General features: G+C 46.1%; 1 non-coding gene across 1 annotated transcript; it reads left to right on the top strand.

Annotated features, from left to right (window-relative positions):
- Positions 1 to 2,480: 2,480 nt before the first annotated feature.
- On the top strand, positions 2,481 to 2,599 carry LOC147035588 (5S ribosomal RNA). The gene has a single exon (XR_015050082.1). It is a non-coding gene; the product is annotated as a 5S ribosomal RNA (ribosomal RNA).
- Positions 2,600 to 5,965: the final 3,366 nt, after the last annotated feature.

Below are 5,965 nucleotides of genomic sequence, written 5' to 3'. Positions count from 1 at the left end.
CTCTGCTCTGTGTCTCCCTTCCCGATTATTGCCCCCATTATAAATATACCCCCAATTGTGAAATGTTCCAGTTCGTTGCCCGTGTTTTCTTCCATTGACCCAGCACGGTTCGTGCTTGAGAAATAGTGAGGCCATCTTTGCCGTAAGTTGTCATTGGGTCCGACGGACTTTGGTAATTCTGTTCTGTTACACCGGACCGAGGTCGCCAGAGCGACCCGGTTCGACAGAGACCGTTGAGGGTGTGACTTCCCCGGTAATTTTACCACATGGGTACTTAGGTATATTGAAATTTGGCGATTGACCCTACCCCACGCCATCAGAGAATTGGCGAGCACGGTCCTTAAGAGATCCATGACCTTTCGGAGTTGTCCGAGAGTCACGACCTAAATTCCGGCTGTTCGGTGGAAGACGGCTTGACTGCTCCACCGGGCGGCTGTTCCTCGCCACCGACCCCTGGCCCACAACAATACATCAATATATATATATATATATATATATATATATATATATATATATATATATATATATATATATATATATACACTACAGAACACAAATCATCTTCCTTGCACTTCCAAAAACCTTCAGTTTAGTAACCAGAAACAATATCTCAAAAGGTTGTGAACAGATTATGATAAAAATTGTTGGACAGGTTGGGTGTGTCACAGGGTCAAACTGATTCAACTTTGCTGGAGATCCGGAAGTGGATCTGATAATTTTAAAAGTGATTCTTCACCAATGAGAGATGGGCCGAAAAACGATATACAGCACGATATCTCAAAAACCTGTGAACGGATTCAGCCGAAACTTGTTGGACAGGTTGTATGTGTGAGAAGGAAGGATTCATTCCATTTTGTTGTACATCTGAAACTGGATCCAGATACGAGAATTCATTAATTTTCTTAACCCTTTGAACCCTGGCGACAATTTTACCACCAGCTCTTCAAACCTCCGTGTACCCAAACTGCCGGATTTTCTCCAGGGAGCCCAGGGTAGGGGAGCCGATAGTCCAACAAGCTCAGGGTTCAAAGGGTGAAGTGATTCTTCACCATTGAGAGATTGGGCCAAAAACGATATACAGCACGATATTTCAAAAAGTTATGTGCAGTTTATAAGAACACGAGGTGGATGAGTTGGTTCGGTGACAAGAACAAGCCGATGAGATTTTGGTTCAGTTCCGGATCCAGATCCGGCCTTTCAGTGCGAAATGAAAGGGAAACTGTTCAGCTTGGCGGAGGTACGTGCTCTGCAGTACCGTTCTGGTTCGTCATGGTATCCTTTACAAGTGAACTGTGAATTATTTTGTTTTTATGACTCCAGTTGCATCTTAGTGCTGTGATGTCTTTGTATCCATTTTCCAAGTTCTCTTGTCATTTTGAGGTCTTGGTACTTTGACCACTCTGGGTTCAAACACATCTAGACGACCGTCATGTGGCTCATCAATACCTCATTTAGCATGACCATCGTTTCATTTTGATTTGTTTGTACCGTTCTGTATCTATACACAGAGGCTTGTTTTCATTATTCACACTTGATGGAGTGGATTCGGTGTGCAAAAAATTCATCAGACATTGCTGGTCACAGGTGAATGTTTCGTCATCATGGTTTATTGTTGTGGAAAGTGTAAATCAGGAACTCGGATATTGGTGTTTTTTTGGAAACATGTCGATGTATTATTCTGTGAACATTGTTGTACCTTTGTTCATACCGTTGTTCTGACTTTAGTGTTATGTATCCTGAAAGAAGGTTTCTGTTGTATCATCTTTGCAGAACCTGCACTTGTCTATGTGTCCTGTCATTCTAAAAAATCTGTTCCTTTAATCCTTTGTCTTTGCCTCGTTATTAGTACTGAGTCTCCATCCCAGTTCATCCACACTCTTGTTCACCAATCCCTTGAGCTTTTATCAACTTCTGTTCTGTGTCGTTCTTTTGCGAAATTCTGCTCTATTTTTTGTTGTCATCATTCGTGTGTGATGGTTGTTGTTCTGTTCATGTTACCCTTTCACAAAGGAGAAAGAATCAACCATGAAGTTTGAGCCACAGGGAGCCTTCAACCACACTTGGATTGGTCATGGTCAGAGTATCTGCTCTGAGTCTGGGAGGTCAGGGCTTTGAACCCCGGTCGAGTCACAAGAAAAACTGAAAATGGTACGTGCTGCTTCCTTGCTTCACTTGATCCTCAACCCTTGTCCAAGAAAGAGCACAGACTTGAATGGTCCATTGTCCTCCTTGTGTGTTGAAGTTCCTTGTGAGGAAACTCATGATATTATGTGTTGTATCTTCCACCTGTTGTTCCCTTTCGCTGGTCAATTATCTTGTGATGGTGCCGCTTCTTCTTCAGTTTTCATTTCATGTGAATGTGTTTTTTTTTTTATTATGACGGCGTATGTGAAGGAGCTGAAAATCCAAAATTGATTTCCCTCCTTGTGATTACTTTGTTAGTTTTCATCTTCATGAAGCTTGAATGACGAGTTGTTGTTGCCTACGATCATACCACCCTGAATACGCCCGATCTCGTCCGATCTCGGAGACTAAGCAGGTTCGGGCCCGGTTAGTACCTGGATGGGAGACCGCCTGGGAACACCGGGTGTTGTAGGCTTTTTGCCCTCCAGGGGGAGTCACCCTTTGTTTTCCCTTATCCACGAATGACAATCTTTATTTTGATCGTAGCGCAGCCTTGATCGGCCTCATGGTCTCTGTTTATATTGAAATTCCTTGTGAGGGAGCTCGTGTTTATTTAATAATGACATCAGCACGTGGATCACGTGACATGTGAAATCCAGTGATTTGTTCCGAGTGAAACTCATGGTCGGGTTCAAACGTTGGACATCGCATCAGCTTTGCTGTCTCATCATCCAGCGATCTGACTTCTTTTTTGTCACACACACACACACACACATCCACAACACATGCACACACATACACACACTTCCACAACATGCACACACACACATACACACACACACATCCACAAGACACACACACATCCACAACACACACACACACACACACACACACACACACACACACACACACACACACACACACACACACACACACACACACACACACACACACACACATCCACAAGACACACACACATCCGCAACACACACACACACACACACACACATCCACACACACACACACACATCCACACACACACACACACACACACACACACACACATCCACAACACACACACACACACATCCACACACACACCATGAGCCGATGAAAAAGAAATGTTTCCCTCATTGCCCATGAGGCAATGAATCTGCTCCTCACCCCCCTCTGCAGCCCCCGTGTCTCGCTTGGTTTCTCCCTTGTCCATGTACGATCAATGTACACTGTTCACCGTGGAGTGTATTTTGACAGTCCCCTGATGATGGGGAAACATTGATTGTGGAGCTTCGTCCTGTCTCTTCTGCCAGCATTAGTTTGTGGCTGTTGAAGATCCAACGATCTCTTTCGCAAAGAGTTGGCGAGCTATCACCGGCACCCTGACCAACTTTCAAATTCCTGCCCCACCTACAGGGGCACTGCATCAGCAACACCGCTGTAATCCCATCGGTTTACTCTCTGTCTGTCTGTTGCTTACTTGTCCCATTGGTGGTTTTTCAGTCATTGTCCGCGTACCCTTTAACATATTGAACTGAAAGATGGGAAATGGCTTAACTATGATAAGTTACAGAAACATTTTGAGTTTCAGGGTGTTTCGTATATTTTTCACACAGTTTTGCCCTTTTTAGACTCAGAAAATATCACGTATTATCCATGGGTCAGTGTGCAACTGCTTTACACCCATTGGCTGGTCAACTGCCCTGACTCCACCCCCAAAAAATCATGCACCCTCGTGCCATGAAAGACCACAGCTCGGCAGGCCTCAGGTCTCTCAGGCCTTCGCCCTGGGTGTTACTCCATGCCCGATGCAAGTGGAATGATCTCAGATGTATATCGATGATGTATTTTTTTCTTGTTACGGCTGTGGAAATTCGCAGAGCACCATATAGGTCCTTAGATCAGTTTTGCCGATAAGTCTGTGTTCAGATCGATTTCCCCACCGTTGTCTATTGGGTATTATTCGTGTTATCAGGGCTGTGATCTTTGAGTTAGTGTTTTTCTGTTACTATCGTTATTTTGGACCAATCACCTTTCAACCACCCCAACCACACCCGCATCTCAACAAACCACACCATCCTCACCACTTCACCCCCAACCGCCAACATCACCTAACCACCTTCTCAACCACAACGCCAACCACCAGTCACCTTCTCCACACCCACAACCACCAACATCACCTAACCACCTTCTCAACCACCAGCCATGCCACCACTACAACAACCACTCCACATTAACCACAACCACACCAACACGTTTCTACCTCAGCGATGACTTCCAGAAGCCTGGCATTCAATGAGGGAAAGTGGACGACGGCCGCACCCCCCAGCGAATTGCATCTGTGCACCAAGCGCAGCAGGAGAAAACACCAACCCTGCGAGTGGAGCTATAAAGCAACACCACTAGCTATGAAGAAACGACGCCCTGGAAAAGGGAGAAAAATGCCCCCAATTCGGTGAGGAAAACGCCCTCCTTCTGGAAGAGGGGAGGGGCGAGACGCCAGCGGAGATAAAAGCGCGCGCTGAAGGCAGCGAGTGGGTTGGTAGTCAGGTGGTCAGGTGGTCGAGTGGAGAGTCAGTCGGTGGAGGTCTGGGCTCGTGTCGAATGTGGAGTTGTGGGCAGCCGCGCTGGAGCCTGGAGTCTGGGGTCCCCGCAGTCGGTGAGGAGCTGGAGCGGGTCCAAGAGGGTCGCCCAAGCAAGTCACCACGAGGGTGGAGGTAACCTGTGGTGGCCTCTTGGAGTTCCCTCGGTCAACCAAGCTCCTTGGACATAAAGACCCGAAGGGGTCTAGTCTGACCCCCTTGTCTTTAAGGGGGTCTTTTCCTTGCTTTTATTTGTGTGAAAGTTGTGGCGCCGTGTCCCGTTAAGTAGAGAAACTGTTAAGTGACTGTACATAATTAATTATAGACGGTTGTAGCGCTTCGCCTTGCTCGCGTCTTGGTCTCGTCCCGCATTCATCACAAATCAACGGCATGCGTGTTTCACCAATTCATTGCATGATTGTTTATATTCGTGTAAAATAATAAATGTGCTTATTTGAATGTGAACCTGTTCGTCGTGTCATTTTCCCCATTGAAATGCCGTATTGCATTTCGGAATGGTAGCGGGCTTTTTGATAGCCGATAAAAGAATCGGGTCCAGCGAGGTCTCGCGATAATACCCCGCTCGGTTATCCCAGAACGGAACGAACCGCTTAAGCGGTTCGTGTCCAAGCAGATCTCGCTGAGGTACGGTCTCTCGGTAGTCTGCCCGCGCGAATAATTAGGTATATCGACAATTCGGCGATTGACCCTGTCGCGCGCGGTTATAATATTGACTAGGCTGTGGTGTGCGCTTGGAGCACTCCCGTGACTGGTTTTCGGCGTTGTTCCGGAAAGTCGCGACTGAATTGTTTGTCCGGTTGGCGTACGGCCGCAATTCGGCTAAAAGCGATCGTTCGCACGCCGGCGGGCGGAGATTCGTAACAATATCTACATAAGCCGTACGCATGTTTTTGCTTCATATATGTCCATTGGGTTATTTTTTAATATGAAATATGCAAAGCCTCGAAAGAAACGAAACAGTGGAGTAGAGATTCTTCTTCTTCATTATGGTTCCGGTTTTGGCTCGACCATGTGTTAAACGCAAACAAATTTATTTCTCCCGAAAATTCATTGAGACCGGTGAGGGACATGTGTTGCAAACGGATTCTTACTCTTGTTTTAATAGGTTTCAGTCAAGGTGGCTCGTAAAGTTCAAGAAGTCTACACGAGGGGTGCGAGAGAATAGAAAGTCTGTTAAATAAGGTATTACCGGAAAAAAGCATTGAGTTGGGACAGAAAAACAGAGTTCATTTTCACGACTG

The sequence above is a fragment of the Eptatretus burgeri genome, chromosome 1 (assembly GCF_056783735.1).
Source record: "Eptatretus burgeri isolate ZD-2024b chromosome 1, Ebu_testis_v1, whole genome shotgun sequence".
NCBI classification, from domain to species: Eukaryota; Metazoa; Chordata; class Myxini; order Myxiniformes; family Myxinidae; genus Eptatretus; species Eptatretus burgeri.
This window is presented reverse-complemented; position numbering and strand designations above follow the sequence as displayed.